Source organism: Solanum pennellii, chromosome 4, assembly GCF_001406875.1.
Source record: "Solanum pennellii chromosome 4, SPENNV200".
Taxonomy (NCBI): domain Eukaryota; kingdom Viridiplantae; phylum Streptophyta; class Magnoliopsida; order Solanales; family Solanaceae; genus Solanum; species Solanum pennellii.
In genome coordinates, this window is record NC_028640.1 from 29243503 (window position 1) to 29264348 (window position 20846).

Below are 20846 nucleotides of genomic sequence, written 5' to 3' on the forward strand. Positions count from 1 at the left end.
AAAATTATTATCTTGTGCATGTATGTCCTTAATCGACCAAGAACAAGTTGTGTACATCTAAGTTTGTTGCAGAAAAGTTCAAGGATGAGATAACCTGTCAACCATATATAAGATTATGGGAAATTCAGGAATTGGTGAGAAAAAAATTTGGGTTATATGTTGGAAGAACTGTTTGTCATAGGGCAAAAAAGAGGATTATCAAGGAGTTCTTAGGTGATTGGAAGATGGAATTTTCAAGATTGTGTGATTATGCAGACATGATTAAACATACTAATCCTGGTACTTCCTGTTGGGTGAGGATAGATAGAGAGTCTCAGCCAGGAAAACCTTTGTTTGTTTACTTCTAAGTTTGCTTTGATGCATTGAAGAGGGGGTGGTTGGAAGGATGCAGAAAAATTATTGGTTTTGATGGATGTTTTCTGAAGGGTTCTTGCAAGGGAGAATTGTTGGTTGTTGTTGGTAGAAATGGAAATCAACAGATGTTTCCAATCGCATGGGCTGTTGTTCACACAGAGACAAAACATAGTTGGAGTTTTTTTCTAAAGTACTTGATAGAAGATCTGAACTTAGGCACAGGACATGGACTGACTGTTATGTCAGATATGCAGAAGGTTAGATGGTTTTTGCATTGTATCTTGTTCTATTATTTTTTTTCTTGTGTTGCTAATACTTTTTAATGTTTGTGCTACAACTGCTTACATAGGGCCTTGTACCAGCTTTATGTGAGTTGCTACCAGATAGTGAGCAGAGAAGGTGTGCTAGACATATCTGGTCCAACTGGCATCAATTATGGAGTGGTGAAGAAAGAAGGAAACAGTTCTGGAGATGTGCTAAGTCAAGTTTTGAAGTGAAATTTGAAGATGAGATGGATAAACTCAACAAATTAGGTAATAAAATTTGTGAGGACTTGTTGCATTATGAAAAAACTACTTGGTGCAAAGCATATTTTAAAGAGCATTCTAAGTGTGACATTGTTGAAAACAATATGTGTGAAACTTTTAATTCTTGGATACTAGTTGCTAGACATAAGGCTATCATAACTATGCTAGAGGAGATTAGGCACAAGATAATGGACAGAAATATTGCAATGAGGCAATTTGCTGAAACTTGGATCTCAGATATCTCTCCTATGGCTAGACTAGTACTAGAAGAGAACAAAGATCTTGCTAGATTTTGTGAAGTTAGATTCAATGGTGATATTGGGTATGAAATCTTAGATGGTCAATACAGACATATTGTTGATATAAGAAAGAAGACATGTACATGTAGAACATGGCAATTGAGGGGCATACCATGTCAACATGCTGTGCTTGCATATCAGCACAAAGGCATAGAACCTGAACATGAAGTGGTACATTGGTATAGGAAAGAGACTTTTTTGAAGGCTTATAACCATTTTCTACAGCCAATACCAAACATGAAAATGTGGCCTCACACTAGTGGTGTAGTGATTGAACCTCCTGAACCAAAAGTCATGCCTGGTAGGCCACCAAAGTGCAGAAGAAAGGCAAAGAATGAGCCTAGAAAAAAGTATGGAAAGTTATCCAAAAGAGGAGTAAAAATGACATGTTCACTGTGTCATCAAGTAGGCCACAACAAAAAATCTTGTCCAACATTGGTAAGTTATTATTCTCTTCTAATACATTTACAATAAGCTTCAATTATTTACAATAATCAATTATTATTACTGTATTAATAGGCTGAAATGGGACAACCTGGAGGCTACCCAAACAGGAAACCAAGCTCAAGCCAACCATCACTGTCTAGCCAACCATCAAGCTCAAGCCAGCCACCATTGTCTAGCCAACCATCAAGCTCAAGCCAGCCACCACTTTTTAGCCAACCATCAAGCTCAAGTCAGCCACCACTTTTTAGTAGACCATCAAGCTGAAGTCAGCCACCAGTATTCAATCATCAAGGCAGTTCTATGTGTTTTGATTCTTCAGCTGTTAGAAGAGAGCAACAACCTGCTAAAAGCAGAGGCACATGGAGAGGCACTGGGAGAGGCACTGGGAGAGGTACTGACAGAGGAACTGGTAGAGGCACTGGTAGAGGCACTGGGAGAGGTACTGGCACTGCCAGTGAAATTGGAAGAGGCAGTGTTTTCAACATTGGAGGTGTATCAAGTCAGCAACCTGATCAACCAAGGGCTGTGGAAGCTTCAATATCAACAGGAAGACAAAAAAGGTCCAAGACTATAGGATTTGGCATCTATACAAATGCAAGTGGTAGTCAAACCTTTAATGTAAGTGTATACATAATTTTGTTCATTTCTTACTCTACTATATAAAGTCTCATTTTAAGATATTTCCATGCAGCCTGGTACTTCAGGAGAAAAAGTTATCAATTCGAGAGTTTATAAGGATGCATCTCCAACAAATATTGATATTGGTTATAAGCCTCGAGGACTCAAGTGGAATGGTGGAGATGCTGTCACTGGTTCACAGTTGCAACGTATCACTCAGTCAAGGAAAAACAAGCGTGGAACATCTAGTGCACCAAAGAATGCCTAATTTATGTAGAAAAGTCACTTTTTGGTTGTGTAATTAGCAGCAGAAATTTGTATTGACTGCTTTGAAACTTGGAGCTCACTAGAGCAAATTAATGGCATGAATGATCAATTTTTACTGCTTTTGAGGCACAAATTATCTTCATTCCTTCAATTAAATCATTACAATAAAAACACAAGGCATTTACAATAGAAAAATCGATCTAAATTGCCCATAAAGAACACTAGAATCTACCATACATACTTTTATGAAGGAATCTAATAGAAGACAAATGAATCAACTAAGATTATTTTGTTACACAAATCCAAGTAGCCAATATCACCCCTACGATGATGCATATTATCCATACTTTTCTTGATCGATTCCTCTCCAATTCATATGTTTTGACTCTTTTCAACAAACCCCATATCACCCTCCTAGCTTGAGCAGGCATTTCATCATCATACCATCGAAAATATCCACATCCACCTCGTGCCTACAAAATTAAAGAAAAAAATTGAATTATAAATAAGGTGATTCTTTACTATATTGGACAAAAAAAATGAATTTGATTTACCTTTGAAGTTTTGCAACAAAGGAACCTACGTCCAGGATTGGATTGCGTCCATGAGGTCTTCATTTCCACAACGTTCCCACATTGACATAGTACCTTCGCAGTTGAAGAAGAAGAAATCGATGAAGAAGATAAATTCGACATTGGAACTTAATGATTAAGAAGAAATCAATGAAAAAGAGATATAAGAGGAGAAATAATGATGAAGAGAAACAAAAGAGGAGAAATAAGGGATGAAGAGAAACAAAAGAGGTGAAATAAGGGAAGAATGGGAGAAATTAGGGTTAAAAGGGGGAAGAAGATCGTTGTGGGTGGTTGAAGATCCACATCAGCATTTTTAAAGCGTCTCCACGCGTTTACAGGACGTGAGATCACGTTTGGCTCCACATCAGCCAAAAGTATTTAAAAGGATCAAATTATAGGGGGTTAAAGGATTTAATAGGAATCTTGGTTAGTTGAGGTACCTGGGGGAAAAGCGCGAACAACTTTAGGGACCTGCGTATGTATTTGGCCTATGTAATGCGTAACTCCATATAACATAGCATCATGAGTAGTCATCATCATATATATCAATATACACCAATAACATGTTCATAAGTTAAACCAACATCATATAGGATCCTCAACAGGTAAAGTCAACATATGCATATCGTTTACTTTATAAATGCATAAGCACAACCTCCTAGGACCCACCTCAAGGCCAACTAGTGCAATGTATAAGTAGAGTCCCATGACCATACATATACTAAGAAGAACCTTTTAAGTCACCATAGTTAGAGTTCACTTTATTACTTTCATTTTACTTTTGGGAACAACTACCTTAACCGTAGTACACCATGTGAGCTAAACATGGAATCCGGTGTCATGAAACCAACACCGAAAGAAGGTGGCCTACTTTCCAAGGTAGAACTAAAACATGAACATATGGGTCCTATGAGGGAACACAGTTCAAGAACTAGGAGACATATTAGAGACCCTCTTTATGCACAATGACATTGTAATATTGTGAACCTATCTTCCCACATTGGGAAGGGACACCTCTCATAACTAGTTCATTTGATGCTAAGCCGAAGTCCTTTTGAAATGTATTTAAGTCATTCTTAATCATCGTAGCTTAATATAGGCAATAGGATACTAACCCCTTGTATATCATATCATTATCTTATTAGGTATATAATAAGAAATTCCTTTCATCGCACAACCAGTATTAGTGAGATAGACTTATCATGGTCTTATAATCTAAGGCACACAAGAGAAATCATCTTCAAACATGCATTCTCAAAGCCTTACCATGATCTCACATTCAACATAATCATATCATTCCATCATATTCATCATATCATATCTTCTTGTTTTAATCACATATAATACTTCAATTTCACCATACCGTCACCAAATACAATCCATCATTATTGAAGTAGAGAATTCAAGATCACAAAGACTTACCGAAAAGCCTACATCAAGAACCTTACCCTCAATTGATCACAATTATCCAATAAACCACTCATCATCATCATCATAATAAAGTGAATTAAGCAATAACATAACCAATTCTAACAACCCTAATCATATTCAAATCCAATTCATGACTGGGGTTAGGGAAAAGGGTTCATCCATGAATTCTTCAAGAAATAGATCTAATCCCAACAATACATGACGTAAGTCAGTCCATAAATGAAATAGGATAGTCAAAACAAGTCTAACAATCAATACATTTATCAATTCCCATTAATTCATAAGCAAGATCAGAGATTTGGAAAAGTGGGGAAAGAACATGATCTACAAGTAAATCCCATTAATCAATATCAATTACTCAACAATCTACACTTAATTAGCCATAGATAATTACAATTTATCATAATTAATCATCGATTTCAAGTTTAAAATAAAATCCATTTGTAGAGGAAAACCATTGGAATTGGGTATTTAGAAATCAACTTTGAATGGACCTCTTGGGGAAATTAATCCCAAGAGTGAAAGAATTCATAGCATAAAGAGACTTAATCCACTAAATTTAAGTATAAATTTGGGAAATTTGGCCTTGTTCTTCAAGCTTCTTGGTTCCTTCAATGGAGGTTGAAGAGAGAGAGAAAGTAGAGAGAGGTGAGAACTTTTGGGCTTTGATTTGGGATTTGATTTGACTGAGTGATGTGAGGTAAAACTGATTTAAAATCAATGTATAAAACTCCCCCAAAATACCCAAATAACCCTCACTTAAGTTTACCTTTTAATGAAGTCGAACTTGAATTCTAAATTTTATATTTTCGTCGAGAAACAAGTCCGCATCGCAGAGATCTTCCTGCAAGATTTCCTGAATTAATTTTTTGAAACAGAAGAATATGCTACGTGTCCGCGACGTGGACCAAAACTTATTGTCCTTGGGGGACCATATCCACGACGGGGACTCACTTCTGCTAAGTGCAAATTGCTGCTGCCTTTGGCATCTTGCTTGGCCAAGGGTGGGGTCCTTCATGGACCCCTAGGGCGGTCCTTGGGGGTCGGACCTGTACGTTTTCACCCTACATACATGTCTTTACCTATTTAAAGTATTTCTACAAGTTTTAGACTCCATACAACACTTCCAAACCTTCACGAAACCTAAGGACGTATACTAGTTCAATTGCACTAGTTTCCGAACGTCTTGTTTGTCCCTTAACATTTAGGCTCTAATACTTCCTACTTGGTTTCAATACATTATTTTAAGCTTAGAAAAAGTGTTTTAGAGTTTAGTTCATCATGTGATGATATAGATTAGATCTTGGAATTCCGGAGTGTTACATTGTTTCCCATCGACTTTCTATCATGTCGTTAGTAAAAATTATTTCCGATCAACTCTATATCATTTCATTAGCCAGAACCATTTCCCATCGGCTTTATATCATTTCACTAGACCGAATAATTTCCTATTAACTTTATACCATCTCTCTAGCCAAAACCTTTTTCCACCAGCTTTATATCACAAGTCTTATCACGATGTATAATAATCAATCCTCATAAGTAAGTTTACACCATAAGGAAGAGACAAGAAATCAAGCAATTCAAGTCCACATTCATACTGTCAAACATTTAATTAATAAATCAAATAAGGGTCATCAGAAGGCAATTCACAAGCATTATGATCAACACATATTTTTTTCATTTCAACGTTTTTTTATTCATTAAGATTTAACAAGTGGATAATCAATCATCACCTTATTATCATTACTCCCAGCACACAAGGAAGGAAATACACAAATTTTACTAAATTACAACGTTTATGAGATCACTTGCCTTAAGTCAACCAACTAGTCACTCCAAGACTTGAGTCTTTTCCTTCTGACCAATGTCCGAAATCACACAATCTATATCAATCAAGTATTCACAAAAATTTCCAGAAATAAAAATACACAGTTCAAAACTTTAAAAATGGGTCAATCAAGAAAACCAAATTTCCAAAATGAAGTTTAAATTCAAAATTCTTTACCTGAAATAATTATCAAGGCATTTGAACATATTGGTGATAATCATTTAAAAAACATATAGAATGAGTTCACAATTTTCCATTTTAATTTAGAACATGAGTTTTTAATAAATTTGTCATTTGCAAATTAAAATCTCAAATATTAATATTCATAACCATAAATAATTAAAGAGAAATGATTTTAGGATCACAAAAGTTCGCCCTTCTTTTCATTATGCTCTATGCTCTGGGGTGAGCAAAAGGAATTCCCCAATGTGGTCACCAGTATGTTACAAGTCTTCTCTATTGATGTTTATGCTTTACTTGACCCTGCTGCTACTGTATCATTTGTAAATCCTCTAGTAGCTAAAAGGTTTATGTTCTACCCGATGTTTTGATTGAACCAATTTCTGTTACAACCCCGGTGGGTGACTCTACTGTAGCTAGAAGAGTCTTTAGAGTTGTCCTAACTTTTTTCCCAATAGAGTTACATGGGTGGATTTGGTAGAAATTGATACGGTTAATTTTTACGTTATGTTGGGAATGGATTGGTTGCATGATTGTTTTTCTTCCATAGATTGTCGAACAAGAGTGGTTAAGTTCAATTGTCCTAATGAACCCGTCTTAGAGTGGAAGGGGGGTAACTCAATTCCTAGAGGTCGTATCATTTTTTCTTTAAAAGCTTGTAAAATGATCTCTGAGGGGTGTCTTTACCATATTGTAAGAGACAAGGTCTTGAGTCTAACATTCCTCCTATAGATTCAGCCCCCGTAGTGAAGGACATTCCAGAAGTCTTTCCCGATGACTTGCCCGGAATTCCTCCTGAGCGGGAAATAGATTTTGGTATGGACTTGTTACCGGATACGAATCCCATTTCAATCCCTCCTTATCAGATGGCTCCTGTAGAGTTGAAAGAGCTAAAGTTTCAACTGAAGGATTTCTTAGATAATGGTTTCATTCAACCTAATATTTCACCATGTGGAGATCCGGTGTTGTTTGTTAACATTAAGGATGGGTCCCTTAGGATGTGTATTGACTATTGTAAACTCAATAAGGTCACTATTAAGAACAAGTTTCCTCTTCCTCAACTCCAAGGGGTAAGATACTTCTCTAAGATTGAATTGAGGTTGGGGTATCACCAACTTAGGGTGAGAGGTGAGGATGTACCTAAAACGGCATTTAAAACTAAGTATGGTCAATATGTGTTCCTAATAATGTGCTTTGGTCTCACTAATGCCCCGACGACTTTTATGGACCTTATGAAAAGACTTTTTCGAAATTACCTATATTCCTTTATGATTGTCTTCATTGGCGATATCATGGTATATTCAAAGAATGAGTGTGATCATATAGACCATATTGAGGGTGGTAGTGCAAGTCCTTAAGAAACACCAACTATTTATCAAGTATAGTGAATGTGAGTTTTGGTTAACATCAGTAGTGTTTCTTGGTCATATTATCTCAAATGAAGGTATAGAGGTTGATCCAAAGAAAACCGAGACGGTCAAGAATTGGCCTAGACCATTGACCCCAACTGACATTAAAAGTTTCTTGGGTTAAGCAGGGTACTATAGGAGGTTTGTGGATGGATTTGCGTCCATTTTTTCTCCTTTGACTACCTCGACCCAAAAGAATGTTAAATTTGAGTGGTTGGAGGCATGTGAAAGAAGGGTCTCTTTATATAGTTTCTAAAAGCCAAGCAAATAAGGTAAGGAATTCAAAAGGATTCATTAAATATTATTTTTCCTTAAATGAACAAAAGCCAAATTAATATTATATTTTACCAAATATAGACATGTAAGTAATTAATCCTATTTTTAATTAAGGTAAACAAAATTTGTTCCATAGTACACCATGTAAAACAAGAAAGAATAAGTTCATACCGTAAATTGATTTAGTCAAACAAATTGACGTAAATATTTAGCAAGGGGAGAATTACATTCAATTTTTCCCATATGTTAAAATAATTCAATACAACCAAGCAAGTTTGTCTGTGTGTAAACTTACCAAAATTTAATAATTAAAATCAATTAGCATGTTAAAATTACCATACGAACCAATTTAGCTGATTCTAAATTGAGATTGCATTGACAGATTTAAGGGCGAATCACAAATAATGAAATCCTATTTTAGAATTTTGCAAGACTGGATTACAACATGATCAGTACACAAATTCACTCAATTTATAAGGAAAATAATCAATTAAGGGAAATAAATTATCACTCTGGATTATAACTTACAAATCCTATCCAATAATATTATAATATATAAAAATTCCGATAATCTACAATGCAGCAGATTGCAAACTAGCGGATATGTTGATATTGTAAATCAAATAAAATGGTATTTGGTAGTGTTAGAATGCCTAGTTAATAAAATTGAAACATTACAAAGACATCATGCTTAACATCAAAAGATAATAAATAGTGATTTACCTTTGAGATGACATTAGATTCACAGTAACATTCACCTAGAGCAAATGCAAATAACAGATTCCATAAGCAAAATATGAAATTGTATTAAAAGGATAAATTAGAAGAAAGACTAACCCGGACGGATCTGTCCAGATCCGTCTAACGACCAAGAGCTTGGACTTCACCGGATCTTGCTTGGTTGTCCTCGCCGGATCCAAGGAGAGAGGTGGCAAGGGACAGGAAGAAGTTGTCTGGTCGCTCGCCGGAGCTGTTGTTGATGTCTCGTTGAGTTGTTGTTTCTCCGAGTCTGCGTTGGTGCTTGCTTCTCGAAGCAGCTCGCTTCATCTAGGATAAAAGAGGCAAAGAGGGGAGGGTGGTGTCGCCACCTCTAGCTACTGCTACAGATTGCGACGGCCTATCGTAGCGACTAGCTTGTATTTCACCGTCGCTGGTGTTCACTAGTTGCTACTTGCTTCGTCTTTCTTGCTGTTGACTGGAGAGGAGGACAGAGAGAAGAGGCCAGGAGATAAAAAATAGAAGTAGAGGAGGCCAGCGATTGCTGGCCTATCCGGAACTGACATCACTCGCCGAAGCGAGGAGAGGGGAAGGGAGGCGGGGGCTGGTGAGGGAGAGAACAGAAGAGTAGAAAATGTTTATTTTTGTCTTTTAGCTATAAAATTGTAAGGCTTTCAGAGATCCAATCTTGGCCATTGATTTTAAAGAGATGAGGGGCTAGGATATAATATAAAATTTAATTTCAGGATGGATGTATGAGATTTAAAGCTGAAATCATATTCAATTGAAATTGAATTGGCCAAAATTATCATACGAAATGGCTAGAATTGAATTAAAAGGGTGGTTATAAAGTATACATACTAAAATATATAATTTTGTACAAAATAAACTAAGATTTTAAACTTGAAATATATACTAAAAATAAGTATTTAATCGAATAAATTTCATTAAAAAGGTTAAAGGTCGATCCAAATTGGGTGTCAACAGCTTCCCCCTTGTTGCTTGGGGATGAAGAATGAATTATCGGCAACCAACATTGACTTAGTACCTGATTTTTTCTGACCGACGTGAGATGTCAGTGGGATCAATTGAAGCGATGTAGAGTTGAAAAAGGTTACAACCGAGACTTTGGTACTAAGCCAAGCTCATATCTCTTGTTATACAAGAATCAGGTCGTGCGTAGTTCTAGATTTAGGAACAGACGAGACTCCTAAAAATTGAAAGAGCCGTAAGATATTTGAAAGGGAACAATATCGGTTTGAATGGATAAGATTAGAGTAGCAAGAAGAGCACAAAAGAGAGATTCCAACTTTGAGCAAGGATCAGATAAATAGGAGCAATATGAGTAGTGAAGAATTGATAGGGCCTTCGTTGTGATAAATGTAAGCACGACAAATCACAGTCGAGAGGGAGATGATCACGCCTACAAAATGTCACTCTCTACAGATATGTAATTTATAATATGATTAGGCAAAATATATCAAACAGATGATAAAGGTAAACATGATGCAATTTACCATTTCGACCATGATGTTTGCCATAAGACTATGAAAATTATGTCTTAGGCTATGATGCCTAGGGTCATGATACGCAAAATTAATTCCTCATGTCATGAAAATTTTGTCTGTGGGCTATGAAAAATGATGCCCTTAGACTATGACACCTTCAGATCATGATAAGCATAAATTAAATCCTTAGGTCATGATATGATGTTTGCAGGCCATGATGATGATGCCTTTAGACCATGACGCCTCAGGAACATGATAAGCATAAGGTAAGTCCTTAGGCCATAAAATAATGTCCGCATGCCATGAAAGATGTGACTTTGGAGGATGACACCTTCGGAATATAAGTAACGACTAACGAAAGTGTATCTGTTTTGATGTAATTCTAGCATCTTGTGACTTGAACCACATATTTAACTAAACGATGATCAATTTAAAGTTTTAAACAAACAAATACATTATACTCCAACAAAATCTATTTTAACTAACCAAACAACTAAGAGAAAGATGAGTTTCAATTCATGCTAAGTCTAAGAATCCAACGGATAACCTCATTATTCACATCGGACAAATGATACCTGAATAACAAATATTTACCTAAAAATAGCTTGATGTGAATATATACTTTAAGTTTTTTTTAAAAAAAATTGACTCAAAATAACACATTCACGAGAAGATCAAAGTTTAACATCATTCTGAAACCCAAAAATAATCACCTAAAACGAACAGAAAATACAACATATGGAAATATTTAAACGCTATTAAGGTGTTGCGCCCAAATCACACACGCAAGTTGTAACACTTCAAAAGGTCATGACTTATTCTAGAGCCTCACATGATGAACCAAGACTAAAAACAATGTTTCTAAGACTAAATTGATTTATTGAAACTAAGTAGGAAGTATTAGAGATAAAATGTTAAAGAAAGACCTTGACGTCCGGAAACTAGTGGAATTGGAATAGTAGATGTCCCTATGGTTGTGAAGGTTTGGGAGTGTCATATGAAGTCTAAAACTTGTAAAAAGACTTTACGTAGGTAAAATAATGTTAATAGGGTCCAAACATCCAGTAACGACTCCCCAGAACCACCCAAAGGGTCCTTGAGAAGGACCCAAACATTGGAAAGCAAGTTGCCAAATCGCCTGTGTGCAGCCAATATGTGAGGGCCACCACGCATCGCACATCCAGCACTTGGTAGGAAAAAAGTTCCTCGTGATGCGGGGACTTCACGAGGCTCACTTCCTCAACCCGAATTTCAGAAAAAATTAATTGGAATTACACCCGCGATGCGCAACCACTTCCTAGATTCGTTTGCGTCATTTTTAAGTCAATTTGACTTCACAAAAAGACCCAATTAAGCTAGCGTTTGGCCATAGATTTCCAAATATTCTTGGCAAATATTATTTGAGTGAAAATTTTTGTTAAATTTCACCATGTGTTTGGCCATAGGATTTGGGAATATATTTCACCTTTGTAGAAAAATGTGATTTATACCCATAAGTTTTAAAAACTATCAAAACTAATTATAGGTTTGTCTTACAAGTCAATTGGATGTTAGTTACAACAATAAAAAATAGTATCCATGACACTTAAGCAATTTGATAATTTGGAGTGAGTGCAACAAGCATCATTTCATACATCATGAAGTAGACAAAGCACATGACTTTGTTACCTTGAGCCATTTTTTCATCATTTTCATCAACAATCAAATCATTATTTAATATTCAGTAAATATTTCATCACAATTTTGGTGTTCACGTAAAAATTTATGCAATACAAAGCAACCAACTACTATAGAGGGTGTTTTTGTAAGAGATAAAAGTTTGGGGTAAAATTTAATTTTCAAAAGATCCGAAATAATGAGATTTGACCCAAATACTAGAAAAAACAAGTATTTGGGAATTTGAGATATTTTCCATATAATGGCAAATTGTATGGACAAACATTATTTGCCAATTTTTTTCCCTAATATTATTTGTGAAATCTGTGGCCAAACGGGCCCTAAGTGAGGGTTCTTTTGGTTAATTTAGGGGGTGACTATATATTGATTTAGGATCATTTTTAGTTCTTTACACACCTAAATCAATTTTCCAAATCTCTCTCACTTCTCTCTAAATTCTCTCTCTACTCAACCTCCATTGAAGAAGAGTTAAAGCTTGAAGAAGAAGACCGAATCCCTCAAGTTCTTTACTCAAATTCGTTTCTTTATCATTTTTAAGGTATGGTTTCTTTCTCTCTTGGGATCCTTTCCCCAAGAGGTCCTTCCAAAAGTTGATTTCTAAATCCTCCAAGACTAGAGTTTAAATCTATACATAGGTCCTCTTTTCAAAACAAAATTGTTATCAAATTATGATGAATATTGATCTTTTGTTGTTGATTAACTTTGTAATTGTGATTAATTGTTGGTAATCACTTTAGATCTTCTTATGGACCCTTGTTCTTCCCTAAAATCATTATGTCTTGAAATTCTATGGTAATTGAGGAAGATGATTAGTATATGATTATGTAGAATGTTTATTGCTATGTATTACTTCTTTAATTTACCTTGTTTATGCATTGATGATGTATTCCTTGGTAATTGGAGTATGAATGCAATGAAATGGAAAGAAGGTATGAATATTGATTTTTGTTGAATTTAATGATGATATATAAGTTACTTAGATAGTAATTCTCTTATGTCTAATGTGTTGTTGAGATGTTAATGGCAAGTATTCCTCATCCTTAATTTTAGACAATTGAATTAGCCATGAAGTACGTATGCATGTTATGATATGATTGAAAGTAGCTTCTCATGATTATAATAAAGTGTTAAGTGAAAGGTCTACTCACTTGACTAGTGGTCTCTAAAGTGAAAGGCTTGTTCTCACTTATGATGACCTATGAGCTATTATGATAAGATGTTTGCATAGGGGTCTAGAAGATACTAATGTGAACTTGTATGATGAAACAAGATTTTTACTAAAGGGAGTAAATGTTTAGCATTGAAAAGGAATGTAAATGATATGAAGGTGTCAGGTTTAGTAAGAAGTCCGGCTTCGCACATGGGTTTCTTCACGTCTAGCAAGTCCGGATTTCCAAGATATGTGTTATCTCATGAGAGGGAAACCTCCACATCTAGCAAGTCAAGGTTTCTAGTAGCAATCTCCTTGACCCTAAACTATGTGACCACATAGGATTATAGCTTAGTCGATCCACCTAGATGCGATGTATGATTTGTTACACCTTAGGCAAGTGTTAAACCTCTCATTTTTGGTGTGGGAGCAGAACACCGGATTCCATATAGCTCGCATGGTCTAATTTCAGTTATTGCACTTATTTCCCTTTAAGTAAAAGTAAATGAACATGCTATTTATTTGAGCTCGTATTAGGGTTGTATTAAAGGTTACTATATGGTGTGGAGGAGGGTATGAGACTTCTCTTATACATTGCACATGTAGGATCTAAGGGATGATCTTAGTAGTGTTCTTGTATGATTAAGTTGATTACATGTTATGTATGTCAAGTTTTATATGAATTTATGAATTAAACACATTATGGTTAAGTATGAAGTTATTTTGTATGCATGTAGTTAGTGACTTAATGTGATGCTTAGCTTTGGATAAGGTTATGGGGTTCTATTCTTAAGCATTGCACAAGTTCTTGTATAATGCATGGCTTTGACTAAATTGTATCTTTTCTCATGCATTGATGATTTTATGCAGAGGGACTGTACTTTGTTTTGTACTAACCCATATTTCTTCCCCTTTTCCCCAACATTGTAGGTTTCGGCCATTGAAGAGCTTCTAGGTCACTTTGCAAGGATACTTGGACTTCTTCCTCCAAGTAGTTGGTGAGTCCTCCAAGTTCGAGGATGGTTCCGTTTGATCTACCTTAGTAGTATTCCTATTGTCCAAATACATTCATTTCTTCCCTATTCTTAAGACATTTTTTGTAAGCCCTATGTGGCAATACGTACTTGTGTAAGGGCTATGCCCAAATATTGTACTTCGTTTTAGATGGTTTAATGTGAGAAAAAAATATTAGACTAATTCGTATGTATTGATTATGTTAATTAAACGAGAAGCCTATGTAAGATTTGTATGCAAGGAGTCTAAGTAAACTCCATATATGATATGTGAGAGGTCTATGTATACCTCAATACTTACAAAGTTTTAATTTTTTCATATTTTAACCTATGACATGTTATGACGGATGCTAAGAGGCTTGTCCAAATCCTCTTCGAGGACGACGACACCAGTTACATCAGGGGGGTTCTCCCCGATCGTGATACAAGTGTACGCATTCACACAACTAAATAGTGTCTCTTAAAAGAACTGGATTATCAAATCCAAAGGACCTATCAATTAATTATTCTTATATTAATTTTAATTATTTATTCAAGGGGAGGATTTCAAAAGATAAATATATAACTAAACTAAAAATAAACATAAAATAACTATAAAAACAATTAACTAAAAATATATAGATGTTTACACAATCAATGAATAAATTGAACTAGGATTGCAATTGAACTATGAATCATGTTTAACATCAATTTGATCAACTTATTTTATTATCTTTTTGTTGACTCATGGGGTTGATAATATAATCATAATCTCCCGACCTCTAACTATCTACTAGAATTGACAGCCTAACTACATCGCGAAGCGGGGATAGACTGGACAAACTATGGAGCAATAGTTGTCTTCCCATATTTTAGCCAAGCATGACATCCAGGTATATCCCTATCCTAGACACATATCAATTCAAGTGACATGTAAGAAAAGATCATACACCTTATATTCCACGTTCTATCCTCTTATTCATATCCCAAGTTCAATTCGGACAATATATTTATTCTAATGGTGATTAAGCATTAAAATAGTAATTACAAGAAAATAAGAACAACCACTATGATAAACAATTAGGAAAAATCAAAATCAGTAAACAATCATAATGGTAAGTAAATATAATCCAAGAATGATAAGCTTAACTCCCATAGACATAGAATAATTAAAACGAATCATTCAAATAAAAGATGTAAATAAATAAAGAGAAAGAAAGATAAAACCCTAAATCAAAATTTATTTTCTTATATTCATTCTCATCCCTCTATAATTATTATTATGGACTATTTATAAATGTAGGAAATCTTGAATAAAATAATTGAATTCAAATCAAATTGGAAACTTAAAACCTTGACGGAATTGGATTCCTCGTGATAATGTCCTTCGTCTGCCGCCTCACATTATTGGAGTTATGGAGATGCTACTACGTGGCACAACTCATTTGTGTAGTTCTTTACTTTCTCATCAACTACTGCGCGCACACATACAAACACACACACACACACACACACACACACACATATATATATATTCAATTTAACTCATTAAGGTGTCTCTTTATTTTCTTCTTAAATCTTCCATCTTTAATTCTTTTTAGTTCCAAAATACATCATTTTTTCATCAATTTAATCCTACAAATAAAATGCATGATTAAGCACAATTCATAAATCTATGCTTAAAAAGGACAAATATAAATAATAATGTGAGAAAAATAATTATTAAAATATGTATTTTGGTCTCACCTCAACACCCCACACTTAAACTTTTGTTTGTCCTCGAGCAAACATTAAGCTTATCTAAAAAATTCACTGCTAAAAATCCTTAGGCCATATACTAGTTTCAAAAACATCAAGTCCACTTCTCAATCATATAACAATAAACCTCCTTACTTCAAAGAAGGACTCTGAACTCATTAAATTTAGGTTTGCTCACCTGTTCTCATCAAAGAAAGTTTATAACATCACCTACCTATCATGAAACAAATGCACTCACAAGAATAAATAGTCCACACACTCAAATCAAAAGATTGAATATGAATTAAGACTTAGCATCAAAGAACACCTTACACTCACAAAGAAAATTCACATGTATGCACAAAGAACACATGATTGCCCATTATGTATATCGCCACTAATTAAGCATGCTTGAGTAGAATCAAATAACACTTTAACGAGTTGTAATGTATGATAGGGACGGGTAGGAAAACTATAAAATAATGATTTACACTTCCTTAAGCACTTCGCAATTTTAGACTTCATCACCCATTATTTTTTTCTCTTTATTTTCAGCCCTCTCTTCAACAATTATTTCACAAGTAATTCTCAACATCTCAAGAATGTTTCAATCATTTTTTTAAGTTTACTTCGTAATAGTCACCCTTAACTTACGCATTTTATATCCGTTTAGGTGCACGATGTCCTTGGAAGGATCAGGGTCATCATCAAGGTAACTTTTTTGCTTTATCTTTTTTTTTTCACATCACATTCTTTCTGAGAGAGCTTTTTAAGCACTTTGTAGTTATCATTGATTACACTTTCAGTCAACCATCCGTTTTTCATTGGAATAAGCAATTAGAATAAATCTATGCTATAATGCTCAGGCAAGCAAGGTGCAAAAACTAGGAATGCTACATGCTCAAAACGTCTAATTAGTAATATAATATCTGAAAAGGCAAAAATTTACTAGACAAATCAAAGAAAGTCTGTCATCATCCTGTAAACAAAGCAACACTTCGTATTTCGATTAAATATTATGCAGACTAATATGAAAAAATGTGAAAAAAAAAGAATCTCGCCACACATGGAAAAAATATCAATTAATATGGATCAATTCCATTTTTCAGAGAGACATGATCATAACAAACTAAAAACTAAAATAATTTATATATAAAGTCATAACCATGAATCGAAATGTGAAAGATTTTGTAATTTCACCAGCAATCAAGCATTACAACAAAGTACTACTCAAAATTAGGCCCATACAGTAAGTATCACATAACTCAAAAGGGTTGTTTCTCTTATTAAAAAATAATAAAAATAAAAATAAATTTCATTACTAATAACAAAAAAATTAAAACATTCGATTCAAAGGGACTATCCTCGGGAAAAGACCTAAAAATAAAAGTTAAGAAACCCATCCTAAAAAAAGAAAAGACTCAATCAAAACAATAAAAACTAGGAATTCGTTCCCCACACCACACTTAAAACATGACACTGTTCCAGTGCAACAACATAAGCAAATGAGTGAAAGAAATTATTTTTTTGGGTTGGGTAAGTGTGCTCCTTCTCACGATATTTGTGCAACAACATAAGCTAATGAGTGAAAGAAATTATTTTGTTGGGTTGGGTAAGTGTGCTCCTACTCACGATTTTTATTATTCTTTTATGATTTCTTATGTACCAGGTCTGCGACAAAAACTGGATCTGAACTTCACTGTACAAAATTTGATATTTTTTCAACAGAACTATATTAAACAAATATAATGCACACTTCATCCTAACCAAAAAATGTGGAAGAATCCCCTACCCTATACTTGAAAAGACGCTATGTCCCTAAAGTATCAAACAAACTTAAAAACAAGGGTTAGGAATACTCTTAGTAGCATGTTCTCTTAAAAAAAAAATTTCATCAGGGGTCGTACGCACCCCGCACTTAAGCTCACCATGCTCCCTTGCTTCAAATTCTTGGTTCATCAGACTTCCCCTAATATGCAAAGATAAGATTAAATCAAAAGTTATTTTCTATATTCAACCTCCTCCCTCTAATAATTATTGTTACGGACTATTTATACATGTAGAAAACCCGGTACAAATAATTGAGTACAAATCAAATTGGGAACCCAAAACCCTGACGAAATTGGATTCCTCGTGACATTGTGCTTCGTCCGCCGCCTCACATAAGTGGAGCTATTGACATGTTGCAACGTGGCACAAATCAAATGTGCAATTCTTTAATTTCTCATAAACTTTTGCACATACATGAATATTAATAAAATATTCACTTTAATTCATTAAGTTGTCTGCTTGATTTCATTCTTCCATCTTCCATCTTTATTTTTTTTAGCTCCAAATATCTTTATTTTTCCATCAATTAAGTGTACAACTAAAATACATTATTAAGCACAATTCGTAAAATTAATGCTCAAAAAGGAGAAATATAAATAATAAATTTGAGGCAAACAATGATTAAAACTATGTATTTTGGTCTCACATCATAAGGCATAACAAACTATTTCGGACAATAACAACATCATACATGATTCTAAAAGAGAGAGTGAGAGATAAAAGCAAGAATGTTATGGAGGAAGGAGGTTACCTTTGTTGAAGTAACGTTCTGGGATAACATCAAAGCGATTCCACCACCTATGAGCTGAGAATTCCAATGAAATCGGAAGTGTGATGAACAGAACACGAGGTGCAACTAAGATCCATACTAGTTCTCCTCTCTATTTTGTGTGTATTTCTTATATACATCTATATCTATTTCTGTTTCCAAACCCTTTTGTGAGTTAATTTTTTTTTAGGTAGGTAACTTGTGGTTAACCTTAAAAAATAAAGAGAATATGACTTTATATAGAGGAAATATTAGGTCGAACTGAGGGAGGGCAACAAATGAAAGAATGGGATAATGATGAAATTCAAATTTCGAAATTCAAAATTCCTCTTTCATGAACAAGAAATACCAATTGATTTCAAACCTCAACAAATCGGAATGGAGAGGAGAAGAGGTGGACAACTTTGATTGATTCAAGTGCCCTTGAAGATTGAAGTGATGAAATCTCTTGCGAGAAAGAACGAGGGGTGTGGCTACACCTATTTTTCGATGTACTGTTATCTGTGGTGTACGCATGATTTCTTCAAAGCGTTGTCACCATTTAAGGGACAAAAATGGCTCAAGAAAAAAATCAATCAAGTTTTTGCTTTAGACCCCAAAAAATTGAGGCCCTAATAGTGAACTTTATGAAAAAAATTCTTAAAAATATAATTTTTTATTTAATTTAAAAATTTATAAAAAAAAATGTATATTCTTCAAACTAGATAATATTATAAATTTTAAATTAAGTCACTCATAAAATTAAATAAAGTTTTATACAACATTATTTAAAAGATTGTATTCCAAATAAAAGATTACCATCTTAAAATGAAAATGGAAAAACAAGAAGAAGTTATAGGGCATTATATTTAAAATTGGTTTTAGACTACTGATTTTGTTGGATAACCTTTGTTAAGATTTTAACCTTGGATTTTAATAGATTTTGAGAGTCAAGAATATTTTAAAATTTTATTGATCAAATACCAACCCCTAGTGTGTGTATTATAGTTACTAGAAAGCCTTCATATAAATTAAGTCATCGGGTCCATTTGGTAGTAGTTCTTTCCCTTATAAATATTTACTCTTTATGTGTTTGAGTGGTAACATTTAAATGAGATTTTGTAATGATAGGAAGTTAAAATGTTTGGCCATGCTATTTGTAGTATTAGATAATGATGCGCAACTTTGGAATCTAATCTTGTTAACCTTGGTCACAATGTTGCTAGAATGTCATTGTGTTGTCTTTATTATTAATACTTGCTAAGGATATTTTTCCTGCTTTAATTCTTGATGCATAAATAAATGCTAGTAGTACTTTATATGTCAGTTTGGAGCTTTGAGTCGTCTATGCTACTTTGTAGCAATCTAAATCAGAACAGTAGCGCATATTTGGAGTTTTGCGCATCTTGGAATTAAATTCAACGAATCGTTACTTGCATTATTTTCTTTGTTTTTCATGTGAAATCAGTCATCCAGGTCCTCACAGACTCTATCTTTGCATTTCAAAAGGGGCCACGGAGGCCCTAAAATTCTCTTATCGAGTCAATCAGGCTTCACAATTGATGTACAGCTCTCGGAGTTGAAAAAATGTAAAGTAGATCGAGAAATTGAAAACATTGGGCCAAAGGCCCACTCTAAATTCCAAAAGTTGTATCTTGTTATGATGGGCCTAAGCTCTTGTCATTTTACTTGTTATTATCTTATTAGTTTAGGACAGGTGGAATATGGGCCTAAGGCCCAAAGAAATAAAATTCAAATTTAGTTTAGGACAGGTGCAAAGGTGTCAAGAATTGGGTAAAAGGTCCAAAACAAAAGTAGGTTCAAGTACTAGCCCAGGCAAACATATCCAACTTGGCCCCAAAACTTCTTTCCCTGTCTCATTTATTCGTTATATATGTGTTTGATGTGCTTATTTAATTTTAAGGTTTCAAAATATTAAAACTCCCCAAAAGATAGTCATTTTAAATTAACCATTTAAAATCAAGTAAATATTTTACATTCACTTAGTCAAACATGCCTATCTTTTAAGACATAGCCAAATAATTAATTGTCAGATAACTCGCTATTAGTGGACATTTTAGGTGTTTAATAACCCTTTTCGAAATGCTAATATGAATCCCCTTTAATATTTTCAATTGATTTCCTGTTTAATGTAACAACCTTTAAAATGACTATGCTAAATAATGATTATTGTGTCTAGAATGCCTACAATTAGACCGGGTTCACACGGATTGATGCACGTAGAACCAGACCTCTGAACCCTTACGACAGCC

At 34.3% G+C, this 20846-nt stretch overlaps 1 long non-coding RNA gene and 1 pseudogene across 4 annotated transcripts; one reads left to right on the plus strand and one right to left on the minus strand.

Moving 5' to 3' along the window:
• The first annotated feature begins 464 nt into the window (after positions 1 to 464).
• LOC107017271 lies at positions 465 to 2630 on the plus strand (annotated as a pseudogene).
• LOC107017270 lies at positions 2622 to 9532 on the minus strand. Of its 4 annotated transcripts, XR_003577792.1 has the most exons (4): positions 8938 to 9532; positions 5288 to 5362; positions 3067 to 3159; positions 2622 to 2985 (listed from the first exon to the last, which is right to left on the minus strand). It is a non-coding gene; the product is annotated as an uncharacterized LOC107017270 (long non-coding RNA). The 4 variants fall into 4 exon arrangements; XR_003577790.1 differs by lacking the exon at positions 5288 to 5362; XR_003577791.1 differs by lacking the exon at positions 8938 to 9532 and having other exon boundaries at positions 5288 to 5498.
• Positions 9533 to 20846: the final 11314 nt, after the last annotated feature.